At 46.3% G+C, this 26985-nt stretch overlaps 1 protein-coding gene and 1 pseudogene across 1 annotated transcript in view; one reads left to right on the top strand and one right to left on the bottom strand.

Annotated features, from left to right (window-relative positions):
- LOC138797152 (zinc finger protein 84-like) overlaps nucleotides 1–26985 on the bottom strand; it is an 863099-nt gene that overhangs the window by 326786 nt on the left and 509328 nt on the right. The window lies entirely within an intron of this gene.
- The window catches only part of LOC138797120 (zinc finger protein 721-like), a 44570-nt pseudogene continuing 28959 nt past the window's right edge, over nucleotides 11375–26985 (top strand).

Raw genomic sequence — 26985 nt, forward strand, 5'->3', positions numbered from 1 at the left:
CTACATATTGGAAGAGCCCATCAGGGGTGGAGAATGCAGTCTTCTCTCTAGCCTTAGGAGTGAGTGGGATCTGCCAGTAGCCCTTTGTGAGATCGAGGGTAGTTATGTACCTGGCACTACCCATTCTCTCAATCAACTCATCCACCCTGGGCATGGGGTACGCATCGAACTTGGAGATCTCATTTAACTTTCTAAAGTCATTACAGAACCTCCAAGTTCCATTGGGCTTTGGGATTAACACAATCGGGCTGGACCACTCGCTCTGGGACACCTCAATGACTCCTAGGTCAAGCATACGTTTTACCTCGGCTGACACCGCCTCCCTCCGTGCTTCTGGTATCCTATAGGGCTTAAGGTTTACTCTGCTTCTAGGCTCAGTTTCAATGTGATGGTGAATGAGATGCGTACGCCCTGGGAGGTCAGAAAACTTGTCTTTATTTTTCTGCAAAAACTCTTTAGTCTCCTGCTTCTGTGACACTGATAGAGTATCACCAATCTTGACCGGAGGGATTGGTTGTGACAAATGATTAACAAAGTTTGTCGCCACCAAGGATTCCCTGTCTTTCCAGGGTTTGATCAAGTTTATGTGATAAACTTGAAAAGGCTTCCTTCTACCTGGTTGGTGTACCTTGTAGTTGACCTCACTGATCTTCTCTACAATTTCATAGGGACCCTGCCACTTTGCTAAGAATTTACTTTCTACAGTGGGAACAAGAATGAGTACCCGGTCACCTGGGCTAAATGTCCTGATTCTGGCAGAACGATTGTAAATTCTGCTTTGGCTCTCTTGCGCCTTCTGGAGGTGTTCCCTTACTAGGGGCATTACAGTGGCTATACGGTCCTGCATTTGTGCTACATGCTCTATAACACTCTTGTATGGGGTGGACTCACTTTCCCATGTCTCTTTCGCTATATCCAACAAACCCCTAGGGTGACGACCATAGACCAACTCGAAGGGAGAGAACCCTGTGGATGCTTGGGGCACTTCCCTAATAGCAAACATCAGGTAAGGTAGTAAGTGATCCCAATCCCGACCATCTTTTTCCACTACTTTCTTTAACATATGTTTTAGGGTTTTATTAAACCTCTCCACTAATCCATCTGTCTGGGGATGATATACAGAGGTACGAAGGTGTGAGATTTTAAACATTTTGCATACATCCTGCATCACCTTTGACATAAACGGAGTACCTTGGTCGGTCAAGATTTCTTTGGGGATCCCCACCCTGGAAAACATATAAAACAACTCACGGGCAATTGTTTTAGATGCAGTGTTTCTTAGGGGTACAGCCTCAGGATAGCGGGTTGCGTAGTCTAAGACCACCAAAATGTACTGGTGTCCCCTTGCCGACTTTACAATGGGACCCACCAAGTCCATTGCAATGCGGTCAAAAGGTACCTCTATGATGGGGAGCGAAACCAAAGGACTGCGGAAATGCGACACTGGGGCGCTAAGCTGACATGTGGGGCACGACTCGCAGTAATTTTTTATGTCAGCATAAATCGCAGGCCAAAAAAACCTCTGGAGGACTCTCTCCTGTGTTTTATCTGTCCCCAAGTGGCCCCCAAGGACATGATTATGGGCCATGTCGAGTACCTGACGCCGGTACGACTTAGGCACCAGAAGCTGTTCCACCACCTCATCATTAATCTTAGTGACTCTATAGAAGAGATCATTAGTCACAGAAAAATGTGGAAATTTTTTCTCAGCTTCTGGTTCCTGAGGTACCCCATTCATAACAGTGACCTGCTCTCTAGCATTTTTGAGAGTGGGGTCCTGTAATTGTGCAGTACCAAAATTATCCCTAGACACCTCTAAGTCTGGAACATTCTGGTCAGTAGGAGGAGCCTCTTCCTCACCAGCCAGGACCTGCAAAGGAAAAGCATTTTCATCCTGTACATTCTTATCATTTACCGTGGGTAATGCAATAGACTTAGGGGTATCCTCACTCCTTTCAGGGGATTGGTGGTTTCCCCATAAAGCCCAGAACAATGGAAAATCACGCCCCAATATCACATTATGCATAAGGTTTTTAACCACACCCACTTCATATTGTACAGTGCCTAGTTCAGTCCCGACATTAGCCAGTACTATAGGGTACACCTTTGTATCGCCATGTATGCAGACCACACTCATATGTCTTTTTGGCACAAAGTCCCCAGTCACCAGGCTGGCATGCACCAAGGTGACAAGGCTTCCTGAGTCCAGCAACGCCTTAACAGGGAAGTCATTGACCGTAATGTTGCAGACTTGTGGTTCAGTCTCTAGTCCCGTGACTGCAACAAAAGACGGCTCTGCAAATAGCGACTGACGCCGGCTAGCGTCACACTCCATGGGCTCAGTGGTAAGAGGGCAATAAGCAGACATATGTCCCGTCTCATGGCATCTCCAGCACTGGATAGGGCCTGGTCTCCTTGGCAGGGAGTCCTTTTTAGGGCCACTTAGCCACCTGGGACCACCACCAGTCTTTTGCCCTTGAGACACCTCCTGAGCGCTCTTCCCTCTATCAGCACCCCTCCACACTCCCCCAATAGATGGAAGTCTCTTACCAGCTGACGGCACAGATCTGGCACTCCGGGGAGGTGATGGTGCTGCAGGAACATCACGGAGGTAGTCCTCGGTCGCCTGGAACCTCTCGACAAGGTTAACAAGTTCGTCGGCACTCCTAGGGTCACCTTGTCCCACCCAGCGTTGCAGATCAGCAGGGAGTGCTCGTAGGTAGCGATCCATCACGACCCTCTCTAGGATCTGGGCAGGAGTAGAGGTGTCTGGCTCCAACCACTTTCTTGCCAAATGGATCAGGTCGTACATCTGGGACCTCGCTGACTTGTCCAGACTGTAGCTCCAGTTGCGGACCCTCCGGGCACGGACAGCAGCAGTAACTCCTAGTCGGGCGAGTATCTCTGCTCTTAGCCGAGGATAGTCCTTGACCTCTTGCTCACTGAGGTCATAGTAGGCCTTTTGAGGTTCGCCTGTTAAATAGGGCGCAATCACTTCTGCCCACTCAGTGGAGGGTAACTTCTCTCGCTCAGCCACCCGCTCAAAGACCGTTAAGTAGGCCTCAACATCGTCATCAGCAGTCATCTTTTGCAGCGCTCGCTGCACAGCTCTTCTCACAGACACAGTCTCTGGAGCGGCTGCTGCCACCAGCTGGGGATTAGCACCTGCAGACGCCTCTTGCTTCGCTATCAGGTGTTCAATAAGTCTCTGTTGCTGAGCCATCGCTTGCTGATGTGCAGCCATTGCCTGTTCATGGCGAAGGTTAGCGGCTGCCTGATCCTGTTTAGCGGCTGCCTGAGCCTGTTGTTGTGCGGCCAATGCCTGTTGTTGCTGCAAACTCACTTGTATTAACTGCTTCATCATCTCCTCCATGTTGCTTGGCTGCTTTTGGAGTGAAGCAGCAGCCTTCACCCAGGACATACGCAGCTGTAGCCAAGTTGATGCACACCGTTGCCCCTAGCAACCGTTTTGCCCGCTCCTCCACCAATTGTAGGGATCTTCCCGGGGGATGGTGTGTGTGGACACAGTTCACATCAGGCTTTGAGTTATAAAAGGTCAACTTGGCGTTTATTAGCGGCATAAACAGTCCATTAAACGTAAATAGAGCAATACCATGCTTGAAAACAGAACAAACAAAAAAAAGGTCTTGCCCGTCTGGGCACTTACTAACACAGGTCACCTATCTGACACTTCCATAGGCGGTATCGCGGGGTGTGAATAGGCCCCAGCAGTGTTAGTACTCCTTGCTCCCAGGAAACACAGCATGCAGGCTGTTCACCCTGGCTGAGAGCAATCCCTTTCAGACTGACCAGAGCTTTTGCCTTCTCAGGCTGATTGGGATCAGAGCTCACCTGATCCCAAAACCCACACTGGATCGAGGGGGAGGGAATGGCAGGTCCCACTACCAACCTACCCACCATTCCAGTAAATCCGGCCCGGAAAATTTAAAGAACAACTCAGCAGCATATCACTGCTGAGTGACAGGTCTCTTCCAGATTTACCATCTCCCCATAAGCAGTAGTCTGGGTGAGATGTACCTCCCCTCGAGCACTTTTCCCGTGACATGTCCACAACACACACACACACACACACACTCCAGCATACCATTATATATATAATATATATAATATACACTCCAGCATAACATTATATATTATATACACACCCCAGCATACCATTATTTTTATATATATATATATATATATATATATATATATATATATATATATATATATATATATATATTACTGGGCTGTATAGCTAGAGGTATAACCAGTAGGAAGAGGGAGATTGTGATCCCGCTGTATAGAGCTCTGGTGCGGCCACATCTGGATACTGTGTCCAGTTCTGGAGACCTCATCTAAAAAAGGACATTGATAAAATAGAACGGGTCCAAAGACGGCTACAAAGATGGTGGAGGGTGTGAGGCATAAACCATATCAGGAAAGACTGAAGGATTTGTTTCTGTATAGTCTGGAGGAAGGAGGGAAAGGGGGACATGATGGAAACCTGTATATATGTTACAGGAGGCTGTCAGGCGGCTGGCTGTAGCGTGTACCTATCACGGTGGTTGCTGGTAGGCGGCTGGCTGTAGCGTGTACCTATCGCGGTGGTTGCTGTCAGGCGGCTGGCTGTAGCGTGTACCTATCGCGGTGGTTGCTGTCAGGCGGCTGGCTGTAGCGTGTACCTATCGCGGTGGTTGCTGTCAGGCAACGGGCTGTAGCGTGTACCTATCGCGGTGGTTGCTGTCAGGCGGCTGGCTGTAGCGTGTACCTATCACGGTGGTTGCTGTCAGGCGGCTGGCTGTAGCGTGTACCTATCGCGGTGGTTGCTGGTAGGCGGCTGGCTGTAGCGTGTACCTATCACGGTGGTTGCTGTCAGGCGGCTGGCTGTAGCGTGTACCTATCGCGGTGGTTGCTGTCAGGCAACGGGCTGTAGCGTGTACCTATCACGGTGGTTGCTAGTAGGCCGCTGGCTGTAGCGTGTACCTATCGCGGTGGTTGCTGTCAGGCGGCTGGCTGTAGCGTGTACCTATCGCGGTGGTTGCTGTCAGGCGGCTGGCTGTAGCGTGTACCTATCACGGTGGTTGCTGTCAGGCGGCTGGCTGTAGCGTGTACCTATCGCGGTGGTTGCTGTCAGGCAACGGGCTGTAGCGTGTACCTATCACGGTGGTTGCTGGTAGGCCGCTGGCTGTAGCGTGTACCTATCACGGTGGTTGCTGGTAGGCCGCTGGCTGTAGCGTGTACCTATCGCGGTGGTTGCTGTCAGGCGGCTGGCTGTAGCGTGTACCTATCGCGGTGGTTGCTGTGAGGCGGCAGTGGTTCAGGAAGTTGTTATATTGCAGATTGGAACAGATTGGCCTCATGTTATAATAAGAGCTGCATACATCTTTGCACTGGCGGACCAGGACCTGGCTTCCATTTATGCCCCATTCACGGACCTTATGGATGGGGAAGGCCTGTAATAGATTGTATCCCTGCCCGGGCTGATGTATCCATATCATGGCAGGAACGGGGAAACTGTCTGTATCTCTGCGTCTCTGTAATAACATAGCCTGCGCGGCTCCGTCACTACAGTGCTGCAGAGATTTAGACATCTTCCCTGCTCCCGCCATGATACTGATACATCACTCTGGGCAGGGAAACTCTCCATTACAGGCCTTCCCTGTCCGCAAGGGCCACAAAATTCTGGACATGTGAATGTGGCCTAAGACTCAGTCATTCACTGTGCTTGGTGCCTGCTATAGCTTGTGTGCCTGTACTCCCCCCGTACTCTGTACTGACAGCTATCCTGTATATTGCTTTCCTGGCTTCCATTTTAGCCCAGGGAACGTCTCCCAGTTGTCCCGTGTCACTTAGGATACATTGAGGCAAGTGGAAAGGGACAGTGGGAGTGGGACAGCGGGCAGCGACAGTGGACAGTGGAAGTGGGTCAGTCTCTGCATCACCCCTGTGTAACCCCGACCGCTCCTGACACAACTAAAGTAGGAGTGCCTTCGTAGGAGTGCCTTCGCAGTAATTGGTTATCGATATCTTTATTTGTCTTTTATTGAGTCTTGGTGACGCGATCCCCTGATGAACCGTGTTGGATATTCACAGGGGAAACACGTCCATGTTTAACCTAATCCTCACTCATTTCATAACTACGTATCTGCAAAAGTTGGTATAGAGTGAGCCCTGGATAACTGACCTTGGCGTTACCCATCATCCCTGGTGGTCGTTGTTTATTTATCTTAGTGGTGTTTTAAAACTTTTAACCATTATAATAAAAGTGTAGTTTGAGTTGTGATACGCCTCAGTGATAGTTCAATATTTGTTGGGTTGTGAGAGATTGACTATTCTGGGATATGTCCCCTAGATCCCCCCCCCCCCCCCCCCCACCCCCCCCCCCCCCCTCCCCCCCCCCCCCCCCCCACCTCCCTCCTCCCCTCCTCCCCCCTCCCATCCTCCTCCTCCTCCTCCCCCCCATCCTCCTCCTCCTCCTCCCCCCCATCCTCCCCCCATCCTCCTCCTCCTCCTCCCATCCTCCTCCTCCTGATGACATGTAGCAGTGTATAATGGATTGGCTTCCTGTGTGTTCCCTACAGATGGAGGCAGTGACAGGAATCCACCAGAGAGGTGTCCCCGTCCTCTGTATTCCCAGGACTGTCCAGAGGGAAATGTCCCAGCAGACAATCAGCAGGTAGATGGTGCTACAGTCTCCACAAAATTTGACCATAAAGCGAGTCCAAGTTTATTTTGTTTTTTCTTGTCTTTTTAGGATGAAAATCTGATGGATATTAAGCTTGTAGTTATAGGTGAGGCAGAAGAGGAGACTGATTTCTGGCCCGATCAGCAGGGTAAGGAGGGGAGACCATTTTTGGATGCAGAGGGCAGAGATCCAGTTTTGTTGATCCTCCTCCTCCTCCCCCCATCCTCGTCGGCTCCTGCTAATGACATGTAGCGGTGTATAATGGATTGGCTCCCTGTGTGTTCCCTACAGATGGAGGCAGTGACAGGAATCCACCAGAAAGATGTCCCCGTCCTCTGTATTCCCAGGACTGTCAAGAGGGAATCCTTAATATTAAAGTGGAGGATGAAGCAGAAGAAGAGAGGATGATGGGCGATCCCCCGTGTATGAGTGAGGTGAAGGAGGAGGAGGCGCCGGGAGCTGCTATACCAGGTATGGTATTTTTTTACTATTTTTTTTTTTTTTTTTTTTTTTCTATTGATTTAGCAGAATTTCTTGAAATGACTGTGTCTGTTTAAATGAGCAGCTGTATATGACATACACCCCATACATGCAAAAGCACAACTTAGGGCCGCATTAGGCGGCTCGACTCAACTTCAAAATAGGGGAAGGCCACAAGAAGATCCGCAAAGCCCATCAGTCAGAATACTGCAAGAAAAGTGATAGAAAAGGTTAACAGCAATGGAACTGCGGCCTTGTTCCGGAGATGTCCAGGCCGTCCCTGATGACACTCGGTCTTGGGCGCTCAGTCAGGGGGCGTCCTCATTTATGCCAAGAAATGGAAGGGAGACACTGGGTCAATACATGTTACACCCTGGAATCATACACTGTAATCTCCAGGTCACCTGGTCCCTTTAGTCATATGACTGGGAGGGATCGGATTGGTTTACTTTATGCATAGGTAAATGTGATCATGTGACAGTAGCCATGATTAAAGGGAACCCACCTGAGCCATGATTAAAGGGAACCCAACCCCGATACTTTCCCCTCCTGCCATTGCCGATACCAGTCCCACCACGGAGAAATTAACTCCCACTCATCTGCGTGAGAAGAGATGAGTCCGATGTCCATAGCATCTCACTGCTCCAGTCTTCTCTTCTCATTTGCATATTGAGTGGGTGTTGGGACCACTATCGGGAACAGCAGGAGGGGATAAGTATTGGGGGGGTCGGGTGCGTTCTGCCCAGGGTGCCAGCTTCCCTTTAAAGGGAGAGTCTGACGTAAACTAATCTGTGATGCTGTGGGGGACATAACAGTGCCGTATACTTACCTGTCCCACCCTGGGTTCCTGGGTCGCCTGCTTTTCACCGCTGACTTTGTTCTCACAACATCCGCTGATGTCGTGCCGGATGTGTCCATGTTATTATCTGAATGGGTACGTATACAGCAATCTTATATCCCCGATTACTAGTTTATGCCAGACAGTCCCCTTTAAGGGTCAATGGCTTGAAATGTGGAAGCTAAAATCACCGTGCATTGTCCCAAACAAAGTGTTATTTCCTACATTGAGAAAAAAGAAGAAGATGATGATAGTGGAGCTCACTATACTGTGCTAAACCTGAGGTCAATGGTCAACCCAGTACCATGGGTGGAAAAATGCGAGATAGAAATTATAGATATGACCAATCCTCAAAGGTACTTGCCCAAATGGATATATTTTTAATATTAATTAAGGAAAAACACAATGTAATAAAATTGACACCATCAAATCAACACAATAAAAATACATAAACAATTGCCATAGGGCCCTAATGGTATAATAAATGAGATAAAAACAATAGATCATGAAATCTGAGCAAATATTAAATATATGGGTATGTAAAATTACTTCAATACTGTCTTTTTATCGTTATGGGCTAAAGCTCAGTGTAGCCCCTGAATTAGAAGGTCTCTTAAAAATGACTGATATAGAAAGGAAGAAAAGTTCCTATAGTGCACCTCTCACCAGACCACGTTGGCATTGCCGATGATTTTGTAGTAATCTGCGACCTGTGGTACCCCAAAGATGTTATCGATGATATGTCCAAACTGGTAGAGCACTTAAGAAAGATCGCTATATATCCACTATATGCGACCTATAGTGCACCTGCGGTTTCCCACTGTAGATCACCATCTTGGATCTCCGATCTCAGGTGAAGTTGTCTTGTCGGCTTATACCGTTTTCAATGCAGGGAGCACCGGCTGGAGAGTAGCGTCTTCTCCGCTCCTGCTGCTCGCGGTGGTGTAGTAGATTGTGATGGTGGAAGTCCAGCGCGGGAACTCAGCTGTCAATCAGCGTACCGTGGCAGTATACGGTAAAATGTTGTGACTTGTGGTTTAGCCAATTCTCTATGTTTGACGTCTGAGATGGTGTACTATCGGTACCAGGTGAGATAGCTATACGCGTTTCAAGGCAACCAGGACCTCTTCATCAGTAGCTTGTACAGACTCTGCGGTTGTAGTCCGTTTTATACCATTATGGGAGAGAGAGTAAGGGTTAGAGTCTCAAGTAATTTCCAAAATGTGGAGTGTCCGATGTGGATGGGATAGTTGGTATCGGGTTACGGAGTTGTGCAGGCGAGAAAGAGCATATCCAAAACGCATGATATGTGCAAGTACTTATCCTTGATGATTAGATCATAATGTAGGATATGAATGCTTATAAAAAGGTTGTGAATCATTGCATAAAATGGTCATTATGGCCACTTCAGATCAGTCACTGATAGCATCAATATATGGGAAAATATAATAAAATATAAAAGATATATTACTACACACAAGACAATTGTATAGTGAGTTAGATGTCTACCTAAGTTAATATGAAAATATAGTTATAAGAATAATACTGATAATAGAAAGAAAAATAAATAAATAAAAATAAAAATAAGAAAAATAAAGATAAAGAATAAGAAATAAAATAAAAGTAAAGATAAAAATAAAATTATAAATATAAATCAAAAATAAAAATACAATAATGATAGAACTACAAATAAATGTAAAAATATGAATGAATGTAAATTGAGTGTTACGGATAGTACATAATATATAATATCAGCTGGGAAGGGAGGGAGGGCATGTATCACAGGGCACATGGCCAGGCTGGTAATTAAACAGCCAGCTGGCCATCACCATGGGGGACATGCCCCCTCTCTTAGGTGAAAAAGGGGAAGCATAAAAAAGGATTTAGAGAAAACCAAATATTTCTAACTCTGAATTGAGTCCCTTGGGTTGTATGGATTCATAGATTCATAGATCTTACGTGATTCAGCTCTGGACATTTGAGTAATCAGATCTCCCCCCCCCCTCCAGTTTTTCTTCACACTTAATAGGGCCGTGAGTGTCAGTTGTCTTGGGTCCCCTGAATGATGTTCAGAAAAGTGTGCCGATAGGGGGTGTGTCATATTGCGTTTACGTATATTGTATAAATGTTCAGCAATTCTGATTTTCATTTGGCGTTTGGTTCTGCCTATATACTGTTTCTTACAGCTGCATTCTATACGGTAAATGACTCCCTTCGTAGCACATGTCAAAAACTCTGTATTTCCCATTTGAAGTTGTTAACTGTAGATGTTACATTTTGTGTTTTCCCTCTGGAGTTAGTGGTTTTGGGGTTGCTGCATATCCCACACTTATGGAAACCTTTACTGGTTAACCAGTTGGTTGTAATTATGTTCCTTTGGGGATTTTTGATTGTTGGTGCTATCTGGATTCCCAGATTCGGTGCTCTTGTATAGACTATTGGAGGTCTATTGGGTATGAGGTGTCCTATGAGTTTGTCTTCCTGAATTAAATGCCAGTTTTTATAAAGAATGGTTTCAACTTTTTTGTAATCCTTATTAAAGGGTATAATAATTTTGGATACATTGTTGGTAGAGGTATCTTTCGTAGATGGTCGAAAAAATTGCTCCCTATCTAGCCGACGTACCGTATCCAATGATTTGGACAGCAGGTCTCCTGGATAATTCTTCTCTAGGAATTTATTAGTTAATGCATGGGCTTCTTCTTCAAATTGTTCTACCTGGGTACAATTTCTCTTTAAGCGACGGTATTGGCTGATGGGAATGTTGAGCAGCCATCTTGGAAGATGGCAGCTTGAAAATAGAATAAAACTTTTCTTTGATGTGGGTTTATGATAAGTGCTACATGATAATTTCGAATATTTGACAGAAATAAGAAGATTTAGAAATTCAACCTGACTTTGGCTCATCGATGCAGTGAGTGTAATGTTGTAGATGTTGGTATTCAAAAGTGATATGAAGGATTCGAGGTCGGCCATAGACCCGCGCCAAATGAGTAGAATGTCATCTATATATCTACGCCAGAGTACCAGACTCGCGCCTATGTGGGGTAATTGTTTATGTATTTTTATTGTGTTGATTTGATTGTGTCAATTTTATTACATTGTGTTTTTTCTTAATTAATATTAAAAATATATCCATTTAGGCAAGTACCTTTGAGGATTGGTCATATCTATATTTTTTTATTTTCTACATTGTTTGTAAGAAGCAAAAAAAAACAAAAAACATTAACAATAACAGAATCTGTTTTTGACCCTCACAGAAAGTCCCATCTTATTGAATTATAAAGAAGAGGATGAAGGTGCGGAGCAGCACTCCTCAGGAGAAGCCCTCCTCCCCCTTACTGTACATCCAGGACGTCACACTACAGATCTATCATATAATCCTCCTGACCATGAGGAACCTTCTCCCGACCGCTCACACACCGCGACCTCAGGGATACAGCACAAAGGACAGGAGAGGATGCAATGTGATAAATGTGTAACAGAATTTACAAGAAGATCAGAGCTTTCCAATCACCAAAAAATTAACGTAGGAAAGAACCAGTATTCATGTTCAGAATGTGGGAAATGTGTGACATATAAATCAGAGCTTGTTAGGCATAAAAGAAGTCACACAGGAGAGAAGCCGTATTCATGCTCACAGTGCGGGAAATGTTTTATAAGGAAATCAAATCTTGTCTCGCATGAGAAAATTCACACAGGAGTGAAGCCGCATTCATGTTTAGAATGTGGAAAATCATTTACATATAAATCCGATCTTGTAAGGCACGTGAAAAGTCACACAGTGGAGAAGCCATATTCATGTTTAGAATGTGGAAAGTGTTTTAGATGCAAATCAGATCAGGAAAAACATGAACGATGTCACACAGGAGAGAAACCGTATTCATGTTCAGAATGTGAGAAATCCTTTACCAGTAAATCAGATCTTGTTATACATGAGAGAAGTCACACAGGAGAAAAACCATATTCCTGTTCAGAATGTGAGAGATCTTTTAGTACTAATGGCAACCTAAGGAATCACGAGAGAATTCACACAGGAGTAAAGCCGTATTCATGTTCAGAATGCGGAAAATGCTTTGCAAGGCGGTATCTGCTTGTTGTACATAAGCGAAGTCACACAGGAGAAAAGCCATATTCATGTTCGGAATGTGGGAGAGGTTTTACCAAAAAAGCTAACCTTTATAAACATGAGAGAAATCACACGGGAATGAAGGACTATGTGAGCTCAACCCCTGGTACACACCGAATAAGTGACACTGAAGAGAAGCCATTTTCATGCTCAGAATGTGGGAAATCTTTTACAAGTAAACCAGATCTTGTTGTTCACAAGAGACGTCACACAGGAGAGAGGCCATATTCCTGTTCAGAATGTGGCAAATGTTATATTACAAAAGGCAACCTAAGCGATCACCAGAGAATTCACACAGGAGAAAGGCCTTATTCATGTTCTGAATGTGGGAAATCTTTTACACAAAAGAAACACCTTGATAAACACAAGAAAAGTCACACAGCAGAGAAGCCACATTCTTGCTCGGAATGCGGGAAAGGTTTTAAACATAAATCAAATCTTGTTATACATGAGAGAATTCACACAGGAGAGAAGCCGTATTCGTGTTCAGAATGTGGGAAATCTTTTAAAGATAGATCAGTTCTTGTCAGACACAAGAGAAGTCACACAGGAGAAAAGCCGTATTCGTGTTCAGAATGTGGGGAATGTTTTACGGCAAAGTCTTATCTTTTTGCTCATAAGAGAAGTCACACCGAGCAGAAGCCGTTTTTAATGTTTTAGATGTATACACACCAGTTTGTAATGTTTTGTGGAGTATGATGCTCGGGGGAGGAGGAGGATGTATGGGCACCTGGGTAAAGGGAAATGTATGGGCACCTGTGGTGAATTTATTAGCAGAGAACAAGGTTAGTGAGGAATATATAGGAATGTATTCTTCAGTTACATGTGCTGTGGTGCTACCCCATAGCCAAACGCCAGGGAAAGCACCTTGAGCAACAGGTCCCCAATAGTCTCTCATAGTAAACTGCCCAAAACAGTGCTCCCCTAGAGCCTCAGCACCATTTACGAGTGGGCCAAAGTTTTTGAAAATCTGATGCATCTGTTTAGATTTTTTGACAAATTTTATTTGTCTTTTATGCCAAAAGTGTGCACCAAAAATGGTGAATTTTAGTAAGCTTTTACTGAGGTCACACCAAGCCCTGCCCCCTTGTCAGATATGGTGGAAAATTCTGGGGTACCCACAGCTGCTTATCCCCCAATGTGCCACAAAAAGTTAATACAGTTTGTGTCTTTTATTGAGCCTTATTGATCCAGGTAGAGAAAGTAAGTGCCCCCTTGAGTTGTGGACCTGCTGTGCTACCGGAGGGGTCGCTCCAGTGAGAGGAGTCTAAGGGCCCTATTCCACAGGCCGATGGGGGTGCGATCAATAATGTAAACGAGCGCCAATCTGCTAGATCGGCGCTCGTTTACTGGGCCTATTCCACGGTCCCATGTCCTTGCAGTCCTTGCTTAAACACCATACATTACCTAAGCATGTTGCAGGTCTTCTCCTGCGCTCCTTCTTCCTCCTGGTCCCGCGCGCAGCAGCAGCTTCGGTGCGGCCTGTCTGTGCTGACAGACCGCTCAATCTATCACTGGCTGTGGCGGTCCTGGCCAGTGATTGGCTGAGAGTTCTGTCAGCTAAGACAGGCCGCACCGAAGCTGCTGCTGCACGTGGGACCGGGAGGAAGAAGGAGCGCAGGAGAAGATCTGCAGCAGGGTTAGGTAAAGTATGCTTCTCGTGAAATAGTTGGTCACCCGCCGCGCATCGCTATTCCATGCAGCGATGCGCGGTCGGTGCCCCATGATTTTAGGTTTGAACCTAAATAAACGATCACACGGTCATCGGCTGATCGTTGTCTCTATTCCACTGAGCGATAATTGGCTGATTTGGCCGATTATTGCTCCGTGGAATAGGACCCTAAGTGTCCTCTAAGTCTTCACTTCTGCTACATGAGGACACCAGATCTCTCTAAAAGTGCGGTCCCGATGTGAGTAGTGGCTGCTCCCAGGAACCAGACAGTGCGAAGCTCCCAAAAAATCAGACAGTACAAATGTAGTCCGCAGTCTGGGACAGCAACAGGAGAACCAGGATAGTACCAAGGATCAGACAGAGTATCCTGAAAGGCCGCTCCGATGGAAGCCGGACAGTCTGGATCAATAGTTCCATAGGCAAACGCTACAGCATGGCCCAGGCAGGTAAGTGTAGGTAGCTTACATGGAATAATAGACGGGGGAACAGCAGCTTTGCTCAGGAGTATGAGGAACATTACTCAGGCAAGAAAGAACGGGTAGAGCAGATTTAGGGGTTGGAGACTAATGCTGGGTTTACACGAAACGATAATTCTCCCAATCAAACGATTAACGATTTTGAAGCAACAATTTTATAACAATCAGTGTTTAGATGGAGAAAAATTGTTAGAAGATTCGTAAGAAAAATCGTTATTGCGATTGTTTTTAAGATCGCTTAAGCCCGTCTTTTACATAGGGTGAATCTTTGAAAGACTGTTTACACGAAGCGATCTGCGAATTTTTAGCGAACAATGATTTGAGAACATGTTGAAAGATCAAAATGAATGTTTTTGTTTTTTTTGCTCATCGCTTGATCGTTTGCTGTGTTTACACGAAACGATTATCGCTCAAATGCGATTATTACGAAAATTCGAGCGATAATCGTTTTGTGTAAACGCAGCATAAGGGTCATATTAGACAAAGTGATTTTATAACGATAAACAATCAAACGAGTATCGTTAACCTTAAATAGTTCACCATATTGCACAGAATGATAATTGTTCGTTATGATGGTTACTATCTATTATCTGATCCCAGGGAATGAAGGAGCAATGTGGAATTACAGCCAATGATTAGCCATGATTTTGGTGTCTGCGGGAACTGAATGATTTCTCGTTGGGCGTTCGAGCGCTGCTCCATTTACACAAAAGAACTATAGTTTAAATTTGAATGATAAAATGATAATTCACATCATAATCATCCCGTGTAGGGCCCTTAGGATAGGCCATGGGCTGTGCCAGGCACGCAGTATAAGAGCGGGAGGATCAGGTCCGGTGGTGAGCAGAGAGTCGTCGTAGCCCTGAAGGGCGCAGTACAACTAGTAGCCATGTGTCCAGCCATACGTGGCCATCACATGTTCTTCTCCTGTGTAACATTATGTAATCTGTCCCCGTCCTGTGCCGCTTATCTCCACAGTCGCTCTGTTTTTTGTGATACACTGGAGAGAGAACCTGCATTTTATACAACGCATCTGAAAAGTTTGCTTTCTGTTTTACTTTTTTCCCACATGCTGTTTCTTCCTCTTCCCGATTTTTCTGTCCCCAATCCCCCAAAATGAGAACTGAATGGTAGAATTCTTTGCCTACTTCACTGTCTACCACCTGTTTTGTTCCGGGGTTCTGTTATGTCATCTGCTCATGTATTAACTTGATAAAAAACACCAATGTTTCTAATAGAACTTTGATATTGTGACAATGTCCTATGCTGCGCTATGCTAGTTCTCTGTTTGTTTGTCAGGACAGGGAGGTAGGGAAAAGATACCAACAGTGAGCCCTAAGGCTGAACCCACCCACTGTCCCTACCTACTTGCCTCAAATGGCCCTAGGCAGCCGCGGACAACTACGAAGGCGGTCCCTGTTCTGGTATAAGTGTAACACGGAACGAGACGGACAAACACAAAAGGAGAGTCAACAAGCCAAAGTCAGAACCAAATGGGCATCGCAGTACAAAATTAGTAAACAATCGGATAGTCAAAGGTCAGGTAATAGGTAAATCGAGCAGAGGAATTGGGTAGGGGGATCCCAGGAATAGACAGGGGAGCTGGGATCAGGGTATGAGCCTTAATAGCCAGCAGAGAGGGACTGGCTCAGCTTTCTTTTATGAGGATCAAGAGCCCGGTCTGGATCCCTATTGGGCCGGCGCTCTGATCCTCAAGGTTCCAGACAGACAGAGGAAAACGTCAATCAAAAATACTTGCTCAGCTGCAGCAATCAAGTCCTGCAGAGCTAAGTGTAACTCTTGCATTGCTGGAAGCTAAGAAACAATTGGGTGTGTCACACAAAAGCAAAAACCAGGCCCAGTTCACACCAGGATACTGCACATTCCTGTTAGTATCCCGCCTCTTATGAGGGGCCTCAGGACCCTTACTGAACGAACCAAGCTGATATGGATTGCGTGCATGATATTGTCGAACTAGACGTGAGGCATGCATATCCTTACCAGAAACCCACGTATGTTCCTCTGGTCCGAAACCTTTCCAGTGGACCAGGTACTGTATGGAATCCTGTACCCAGAGAAAATTTTGAATTTTTTCTATATCCTATTTCAACTCCCCCTGGATGACCAGCGAAGCAGGAGGAGTAGATGGAGAGACTGGAGGAACATATTTTTTTAAAAGTGCTTTATGGAACACATTATGGATTTGGAACGAAGCAGGCAATTTTAATCTAAACGTGAAATAAACGAAATAAAAAGAGAGAGAGAGGGCCCGGCGCCTCGTGTAATACTGACAAATAAACAGGATAAGCGCTGCCCAAAAGATATCCAAAGATTGCCAAATGGAGTAAAATAAATGATTTATTTCTAAAAGCACAACTATTGACGTGTTTCGGAAACTATTAGGTTTCCTTTCTCAAAATAAGAGAAAGAGGCACCTTATTTTGAGAAAGGAAACCTAATAGTTTCTGAATGCGTCAATAGTTGTGCTTTTAGAAATAAATCCTTTATTTTACTCCATTTGGCAATCTTTGGATATCTTTTGGGCAGCGCTGATACCAAATATACCTGCAATTTTTATTACATTTTACCTCTACTTAATCTAAACGTAACTGGGTTAATTATTTCCACAATGGTGTGCGGACCAATATATTTGGGTACCAGTTTGCCGGACAGCACCCTTAACCTTTAGGTTCTTGGTAGAGAGCCAAACTTTTCACCTAATACGTACTGATGGCCGTACTGATTAGCAGGCTTTTGGTACTGCTCTTGGGCTTTAACCAAGCTCTAATGAGCCTGGGCCCAAACTGTGCACAGTTTAAAAAAAATTGCTTCTGCTGAATGGTTAACTGACTCGGTGGCATGAATAGAGGTATACCTTGGGTTAAAACCATAGTTGCAGAAAAACTCTGCTAGGGGTATAAAGTACCTATGTCGTAGTTGCACTCTGCCTTGGAGAACTTCCTCAAGAAGAACGCAATAGGTCGGAGGTTGGTAAGAGCTGCGGACCCTTGAGATAGAACAGCTCCTACCCCCACCTCGGATGCATCCACTTCCACTATGAAAGGACGCTCAAAGTCGGGCTGTATCATCACCGGAGCTTCTGAGAAAAACTGCTTAAGCTTGACAAATGCCATGGTAGCATCAGGGGTCCAAATTACCAGATCCGCCCCCTTTTGGTTAAATCTGAAAGAGGTTTGGCTATGAGCGAGAAGCCCTTGATAAATTTCCGGTAATAATTGGCAAAACCCAAGAACTTCTGCAGAGCCTTAAGGTTATTGGGTCCCTCCCAGTTCTCAATGGCTTGGACCTTTAAAGGGTCCATACTAAAAGAGTTCAAGGTTATCTTCTACCCCAAGAATGAGACCTCCTGAATTCCAAATTGGCATTTAGACAGCTTGGCCCAAAACTGATTAGCCTTCAGAAGCTCCACGGCAGTGCGGACATGCAAAATGCGAGAAGACCAGTCGGGGGAAAAAAAATTAAATATCAAGATACACCACAAGAAACCGACCAAGGTACTCACAGAAAATATTGACAAAGTGTTGGAAGACTCCCGGGGCATTGCTTAAACCAAAGGGCATAACAAGATATTTGAAATGGCCTTCTGGGGTATTGAAGGTGGTCTTCCATTCATCACCTTCCTTAATTCTAATCAGGTTATATGCTCCCCGCAGATCTGTCTGTGAGAACCATTTAGCACCCACAATTTGGTTAAACAAGTCAGGGATAAGGGGTAGCGGGTGCTGGTTCTTAACCGTGATCTTGTTCAACTGTCAACTTTCGATAATCAATACAGGGCTGAAGCCAACCATCCTTTTTCCCCACAAAAAAAGAATCTTGCCCCTAAAGGAGAGGAGGAGGGGCGAATGTGACCTTTACATAGACTCTCTTTGATATACTCCAGCATGGTACCACCAGGCCTAGGCTGAAGCACTGGAGGCGGGCCGACCCACCCTTAGTGGGGATAAACTCCAGCCTCTCCATGACGTGACTCCATTAGAATCAATGGAACCCTATCATAGAGGAGCTAGGGTTTCCTCCCACTAAGGGTGGGTCGCCCCGCCTCCAGTGCTTCAGCCAGGGCCTGGTGGTAGAGTCACTTTAAATATGCATCCCTTAGGATATTTGGCCCCGGGCAATAGATCAATTAAACAATCATAGGGTCAGTGGGGGAGTAACCGCTCCACCGAACTCTCATCAAATACATCTGCATAATCATTCAAAAATTCTGGAATCTACCCCTCCCCACGAGAACATTCCACAAGTGACACAGCAATACAATGAGGACCACACTTAGGCCCCCACTGAACCAGTTCCCTGCTGGACCAATCAAACATGGGGTTATGTGCTTCCAGCCAGGGCAACCCCAGGATAACGTCAGAAGACAAATTATGTGTAAGAAGAAAATCAAGGGTCCTACTCTGTCCTGCTTTTCCGCAGTACAGGCAAAGGTTGTTCTGTAGACGGTGTGCCCGTATGGCCTTGGCGTCTGTGGCGTCTACTTGTAACTGTTCCTCCCGAGGGGGTGAAACAGTAGGGGAAGGTTTAGGTAAGGAGTTTGGAGACAAGGGGGTTCTGATCAGGTCTGAGGTTCCCCTCTCCCTCTGTTGGTCCCTTAACCATCGATCCACCCGAGTGGCCAAGGTCATACTCTCCTCGAGGGTATCAGGGGTCGTGTGGGCCAATAAGTCTTTTAGAGGGTCGCTCAGCCCGGCCGGGAATTGGAACGTGAGGAACGGAGTCGTTCCAAGTGGAAGGGCCGCTCCACTGCCGGAACTCTGAACAGTAATCCTCTACTGGACAGTTACCCTGCCTTAACTTGGTTAGTTGTCGCTCCACATTGTCTGCACTAGGGCTTACATAGGGAGAGAGGACCCTGCCCGCCAGGCCTTACATAGGGAGAGAGGAGCCTGCCCGCCAGGGCTTACATAGAGAGGAGACTGCCCGCCAGGGGTTACATAGGGAGAGAGGAGGCTGCCCGCCAGGGGTTACATAGGGAGAGAGGAGCCTGCCCGCCGGGTATTATATAGGGAGAGAGGAGCCTGCCCGCCAGATATTACATAGGGAGAGAGGAGCCTGCCCGCCAGGTATTACATACGGAGAGAGGAGCCTGCCCGCCAGGGTTTACATAGGGAGAGAGGAGCCTGCCCGCCAGGTATTACATAGGGAGAGAGGAGCCTGCCCGCCAGGACTTACATAGGGAGAGAGGATCCTGCCCGCCAGGTATTACATAGGGAGAGAGGAGCCTGCCCGCCAGGTATTACATAGGGGGAGAGGAGCCTGCCCGCCAGGTATTACATAGGGGGAGAGGAGCCTGCCTGCCAGGTATTACATAGGGAGAGAGGAGCCTGCCCGCCAGGTATTACATAGGGGGAGAGGAGCCTGCCTGCCAGGTATTACATAGGGAGAGAGGAGCCTGCCCGTTAGGTATTACATAGGGAGAGAGGACCCTGCCCGCCAGGTATTACATAGGGAGAGAGGAGCCTGCCCGCCAGGTATTACATAGGGGGAGAGGAGCCTGCCCGTCAGGTATTACAAAGGGAGAGAGGAGCCTGCCCGCCAGGTATTACATAGGGGAGAGGAGCCTGCCCGCCAGGTATTACATAGGGAGAGAGGAGCCTGCCCGCCAGGTATTACATAGGGAGAGAGGAGCCTGCCCGCCAGGTATTACATAGGGAGAGAGGAGCCTGCCTGCCAGGTAATACATAGGGAGAGAGGAGCCTGCCCGCCAGGTATTACATAGGGAGAGAGGAGCCTGCCCGCCAGGCATTACATAGGGAGAGAGGAGCCTGCCCGCCAGGCATTACATAGGGAGAGAGGAGCCTGCCCGCCAGGTATTACATAGGGAGAGAGGAGCCTGCCCGCCAGGTATTACATAGGGAGAGAGGAGCCTGCCCCCCAGGTATTACATAGGGAGAGAGGAGCCTGCCGGCCAGGTATTACATAGGGAGAGAGGAGCCTGCCCGCCAGGTATTACATAGGGAGAGAGGAGCCTGCCCGCCAGGTATTACATAGGGAGAGAGAGGAGCCTGCCCGCCAGGTGTTACATAGGGAGAGAGGAGCCTGCCCGCCAGGTATTACATAGGGAGAGAGGAGCCTGCCCGCCAGGTATTACATAGGGAGAGAGGACCTGCCCGCCAGGGTTTACAATCATAAGATACTGGGTGAGGTAAAGTGCAGCCAGTCAGGTGTAATACAGAATTAGTACAGGTTGTAGCCTAGTTAGAAGAGATGGGTTTTCAGGTTACTTTTGAAGGACTTTATGGTGGACGAGAGCCGGATGTGTCGGGGTAGCGAGTTCCAGAGTATGGGGGAGGCTCGGGCAAAGTCTTGGAGGCGGTTGTGTGAGGTACGGATAAGGGGGGAGCGCAGAAGGAGGTGACTGGAGGATGGGAGGCTGTGTGAGGGACGGTAGTGGGATATCGGGTCAGAGATGTACGGAGGCGACAGATTGTGGACGGCCGTGTACGTCATGGTCAACAATTTAAAATGAACACGTTGGGCAATGGGAGCAAGTAAGGGGAATGGCAGAGGCAAAGCGATGGGAAAGATGGATTAGTCAGACAGCAGAGGTAAGGATAGACTGGAGAGGAGTAAGGGAGTTAGATGGAGCCAAGAGAGGAGGATGTTACAGTAGTCCAAGCTGGAGACAATGAGAGCATGGACCAGACGTTTTGTGGAGTCAGGGGTGAGGAAAGAGCAGATTCTCGAAATGTTTTTCAGGTGAAGGCAGCAGGAGGTGGTCAGGAGGTGGTCGGGGCCTGAATATGGGGTTTAAAAGACAGAGCAGAGTTAAAAGTGACCCCAAGGCAGCAGAGGAAGAAGGGAAAGGAGAGGACATGATGGAAACCTTTATATATGTTACAGGAGGAAGAAGGGAAAGGAGGGACATGATGCAAACCTTTATATATGTTACAGGAGGAAGAAGGGTAAGGGGGACATGATGGAAACCTTTATATATGTTACAGAGGGAAGAAGGGAAAGGGGGGGGGACATGACGGAAACCTCTATATATGTTACAGGAGGAAGAAGGGAAAGGGAGGACATGATGGAAACCTTTATATATGTTACAGAGGGAAGAAGGGAAAGAGGGATATGATGGAAACCTTTATATATGTTACAGGAGGAAGAAGGGAAAGGGAGGACATGATGGAAACCTTTATATATGTTACAGGAGGAAGAAGGGAAACCTTTATATATGTTACAGTAGGGAAGAAGGGAAAGGGGGACATGATGGAAACCTTTATATATGTTACAGGGGGAAGAAGGGAAAGGGAGGACATGATGGAAACCTTTATATATGTTACAGGAGGAGGAAGGGGAAGGGGGGACATGATGGAAACCTTTATATATGTTACAGGAGGAAGAAGGGAAAGGGGGACATGATGGAAACCTTTATATATGTTACTGGAGGAAGAAGGGAAAAGGAAGACATGATGGAAACCTTTATATATGTTACTGGAGAAAGAAGGGAAAAGGAGGACATGATGGAAACCTTTATATATGTTACAGGGGGAAGAAGGGAAAGGGAGGACATGATGGAAACCTTTATATATGTTACAGGAGGAAGAAGGGAAAGGGAGGACATGATGGAAACCTTTATATATGTTACAGGAGGAAGAAGGGAAAGGGAGGACATGATGGAAACCTTTATATATGTTACAGGGGGAAGAAGGGAAAGGGAGGACATGATGGAAACCTTTATATATGTTACAGGAGGAAGAAGGGAAAGGGAGGACATGATGGAAACCTTTATATATGTTACAGGAGGGAAGAAGGGAAAGGAGGGACATGATGGAAACCTTTATATATGTTACAGGAGGAAGAAGGGAAAGGAGGGACATGATGGAAACCTTTATATATGTTACAGGAGGAAGAAGGGAAAGGGAGGACATGATGGAAACCTTTATATATGTTACAGGAGGAAGAAGGGAAAGGGAGGACATGATGGAAACCTTTATATATGTTACAGGAGGAAGAAGGGAAAGGGGGACATGATGGAAACCTTTATATATGTTACAGGAGGAAGAAGGGAAAGGGGGACATGATGGAAACCTTTATATATGTTACAGGAGGAAGAAGGGAAAGGGAGGACATGATGGAAACCTTTATATATGTTACTGGAGAAAGAAGGGAAAAGGAGGACATGATGGAAACCTTTATATATGTTACAGGAGGAAGAAGGGAAAGGGAGGACATGATGGAAACCTTTATATATGTTACAGGAGGGAAGAAGGGAAAGGAGGGACATGATGGAAACCTTTATATATGTTACAGGAGGAAGAAGGGAAAGGAGGGACATGATGGAAACCTTTATATATGTTACAGGAGGAAGAAGGGAAAGGGAGGACATGATGGAAACCTTTATATATGTTACAGGAGGAAGAAGGGAAAGGGAGGACATGATGGAAACCTTTATATATGTTACAGGAGGAAGAAGGGAAAGGGGGACATGATGGAAACCTTTATATATGTTACAGGAGGAAGAAGGGAAAGGGGGAGCATGCTGAAAAATATTTTGTTAGTAAAAGAGTAGTAAATGCTTGGGGGAAACTTCCAGCAGATGTGGTTGGTAAATCTATAGTAACTGGATGTAACCTGCCTGGTGTGTATATATATCTTTTCTAAGGTAATAAGAAATAATGTAAGGACAGACTAGATGGAGCCAGGTGGCTTTATTTGCTGACAACCTTTTATCTATGCTTTAACAGTCAAAATCATGTGACCAGTACATGTGGGGGCGGAGCTCAGCAGTGCAGGAGAGAAGAGATTGTGGTGAAGGACCTGTGATCATGTGACAGGAGTGGGCGGGTCTCAATATGTGTGTTTAGTAATCACTGACTGGGCTCATGTTTCTCCATGGTAGATGGGCTAAAGGACTTCTGATGTCATCATGTCAACGTAACCAACCTCTTTTGTGGGTGGAGCTGTCCTCAGTCTGCTGTGTACCTGGGCTTTTTCTCCAGCACAGAAAAGTTACTTAAAAAGTGTTATCATGAGGTAACTATACAATAAGGTAAGCTTACAGGAGGAGGGATGTTACATTGTGTTACTATCAGTGTGTGACCCCAGCAGTAAGGTAAGCTTACAGGAGGAGGGGTGTTACATTGTGTTACTATCAGTGTGACCCCAGCAGTAAGGTAAGCTTACAGGAGGAGGGGTGTTACATTGTGTTACTATCAGTGTGACCCCAGCAGTAAGGTAAGCTTACAGGAGGAGGGGTGTTACATTGTGTTACTATCAGTGTGACCCCAGCAGTAAGGTAAGCTTACAGGAGGAGGGGTGTTACATTGTGTTACTATCAGTGTGACCCCAGCAGTAAGGTAAGCTTACAGGAGGAGGGGTGTTACATTGTGTTACTATCAGTGTGTGACCCCAGCAGTAAGGTAAGCTTACAGGAGGAGGGATGTTACATTGTGTTACTATCAGTGTGTGACCCCAGCAGTAAGGTAAGCTTACAGGAGGAGGGATGTTACATTGTGTTACTATCAGTGTGTGACCCCAGCAGTAAGGTAAGCTTACAGGAGGAGGGATGTTACATTGTGTTACTATCAGTGTGACCCCCCTAGCAGTAAGGTAAGCTTACAGGAGGAGGGATGTTACATTGTGTTACTATCAGTGTGACCCCCCCCCCCAGCAGTAAGGTAAGCTTACAGGAGGAGGGATGTTACATTGTGTTACTATCAGTGTGTGACCCCAGCAGTAAGGTAAGCTTACAGGAGGAGGGATGTTACATTGTGTTACTATCAGTGTGACCCCAGCAGTAAGGTAAGCTTACAGGAGGAGGGGTGTTACATTGTGTTACTATCAGTGTGACCCCAGCAGTAAGGTAAGCTTACAGGAGGAGGGGTGTTACATTGTGTTACTATCAGTGTGTGACCCCCCCCCCCCCAGCAGTAAGGTAAGCTTACAGGAGGAGGGGTGTTACATTGTGTTACTATCAGTGTGTGACCCCAGCAGTAAGGTAAGCTTACAGGAGGAGGGATGTTACATTGTGTTACTATCAGTGTGTGACCCCAGCAGTAAGGTAAGCTTACAGGAGGAGGGATGTTACATTGTGTTACTATCAGTGTGACCCCAGCAGTAAGGTAAGCTTACAGGAGGAGGGGTGTTACATTGTGTTACTATCAGTGTGTGACCCCCCAGCAGTAAGGTAAGCTTACAGGAGGAGGGGTGTTACATTGTGTTACTATCAGTGTGACCCCAGCAGTAAGGTAAGCTTACAGGAGGAGGGATGTTACATTGTGTTACTATCAGTGTGACCCCAGCAGTAAGGTAAGCTTACAGGAGGAGGGGTGTTACATTGTGTTACTATCAGTGTGACCCCCCCAGCAGTAAGGTAAGCTTACAGGAGGAGGGATGTTACATTGTGTTACTATCAGTGTGACCCCAGCAGTAAGGTAAGCTTACAGGAGGAGGGGTGTTACATTGTGTTACTATCAGTGTGACTTCCCCCCCCAGCAGTAAGGTAAGCTTACAGGAGGAGGGATGTTACATTGTGTTACTATCAGTGTGACCCCCCAGCAGTAAGGTAAGCTTACAGGAGGAGGGGTGTTACATTGTGTTACTATCAGTGTGACCCCAGCAGTAAGGTAAGCTTACAGGAGGAGGGATGTTACATTGTGTTACTATCAGTGTGACCCCAGCAGTAAGGTAAGCTTACAGGAGGAGGGGTGTTACATTGTGTTACTATCAGTGTGACCCCCCCAGCAGTAAGGTAAGCTTACAGGAGGAGGGGTGTTACATTGTGTTACTGTTAGTGTGACCCCAGCAGTAAGGTAAGCTTACAGGAGGAGGGATGTTACATTGTGTTACTATCAGTGTGACCCCAGCAGTAAGGTAAGCTTACAGGAGGAGGGATGTTACATTGTGTTACTATCAGTGTGTGACCCCAGCAGTAAGGTAAGCTTACAGGAGGAGGGATGTTACATTGTGTTACTATCAGTGTGTGACCCCCCAGCAGTAAGGTAAGCTTACAGGAGGAGGGGTGTTACATTGTGTTACTATCAGTGTGTGACCCCCCAGCAGTAAGGTAAGCTTACAGGAGGAGGGATGTTACATTGTGTTACTATCAGTGTGTGACCCCCCAGCAGTAAGGTAAGCTTACAGGAGGAGGGATGTTACATTGTGTTACTATCAGTGTGACCCCAGCAGTAAGGTAAGCTTACAGGAGGAGGGGTGTTACATTGTGTTACTATCAGTGTGACCCCAGCAGTAAGGTAAGCTTAAAGGAGGAGGGGTGTTACATTGTGTTACTGTTAGTGTGACCCCAGCAGTAAGGTAAGCTTACAGGAGGAGGGGTGTTACATTGTGTTACTGTTAGTGTGACCCCAGCAGTAAGGTAAGCTTACAGGAGGAGGGGTGTTACATTGTGTTACTGTTAGTGTGACCCCAGCAGTAAGGTAAGCTTACAGGAGGAGGGATGTTACATTGTGTGATCATTGTGTGTGTCAGGTTCCTATAAGGTGTCAGGATGTGGCCGTCTATTTCTCCATGGAGGAGTGGGAGTATGTAGAAGGACACAAGGATCTGTACCGGGGGGAGCAGCCGCTCATGATGGAGGATCAGCCGCCCGGCCTCACAGCACAAGGTAAGAGGAGACCTGTATATAGATTTCAGTGTCACTATGTCACCACAGTTTCGCCACTGCCTGGAGAAGTTATATACCTTCCTAGGGAGTCCTGTTCTGAACATCAAGGATATAGGCCATAGGCTGTATTCTCGTTTTCCTGGTTGCCCTAGGTCGACATGTAGCTTCTCCAGGCAGCGGAAGTCAGATGTTGAGTTTTATGGTTCGGAGAACATTGATGGACCCGAACAGCTCTGCAAATCCGCTCAACACAATCGCGAGGTTCTCTGCTCCATATTCAGTGATTTCTCTATAACTCATCTGTCTCCCATGAAGCTCACACTTTCCCACTAGTGATCTATGGATTATGGAGGAGAAACCCCGAGACGCGTCCAGACTCACAAGCTCCGAATATCCTAAAATGTAATAAGAGGTGATGAGGAATCTATATTATATGATGTGGATCCCTCCTGTAGAGGATAAGATATGTTATTACATGTCCTCCTGGCCGCTCACCCTCCATATTATATCCCTAAGGAAACTTTTATATAGAAAACCTTTCCTCCTTATTAGTGACTCGGAAGCACTGTCCTCAGGAGCAGAACTGTATCTGGCCATCATATACCTTTTTTCTGGCAGATTTCTACTCTAGAAATCTGTAATTTTCAGTTCTCACAGAGTTTGTGGGCAGATCTTAACACATAGTGTCTGCACACACAGAGGGGGAGATCCTGCACTGTCCTTGTCCACAGTCTAAAATGCAGCATGGAAGCCATAATGAAGCAGTAGTGAGCAGTGTATGCTGTGTATAAAGGCCCGGGTGAGCTCTTACACAGCTGCCTCTCTCTCTGTCTGTGTTCCCAGGCTCTTCCCTGCCTATCGCCTTTCTCACCCTTCCATAGTGTTAGCTACAAGACAGGACTGAGTTGATTTTTCAGAGAAGAAGAAAGTTACGCAGAAAGGGGCAATATGGATTATGCTTGATAACATGATAAGGAATATCATCTTACTTTTGTCTGATAAGATATATTACAGAGTTTCTTATATTCATATTATCTATGCAAACTTTGTTAAATTTAATAATGTAGAAATCCAGCTGTGATGTATTGGCTCCCTGTGTGTTCCCCACA

The sequence above is a fragment of the Dendropsophus ebraccatus genome, chromosome 7, assembly GCF_027789765.1.
Source record: "Dendropsophus ebraccatus isolate aDenEbr1 chromosome 7, aDenEbr1.pat, whole genome shotgun sequence".
Lineage (NCBI taxonomy): Eukaryota > Metazoa > Chordata > Amphibia > Anura > Hylidae > Dendropsophus > Dendropsophus ebraccatus.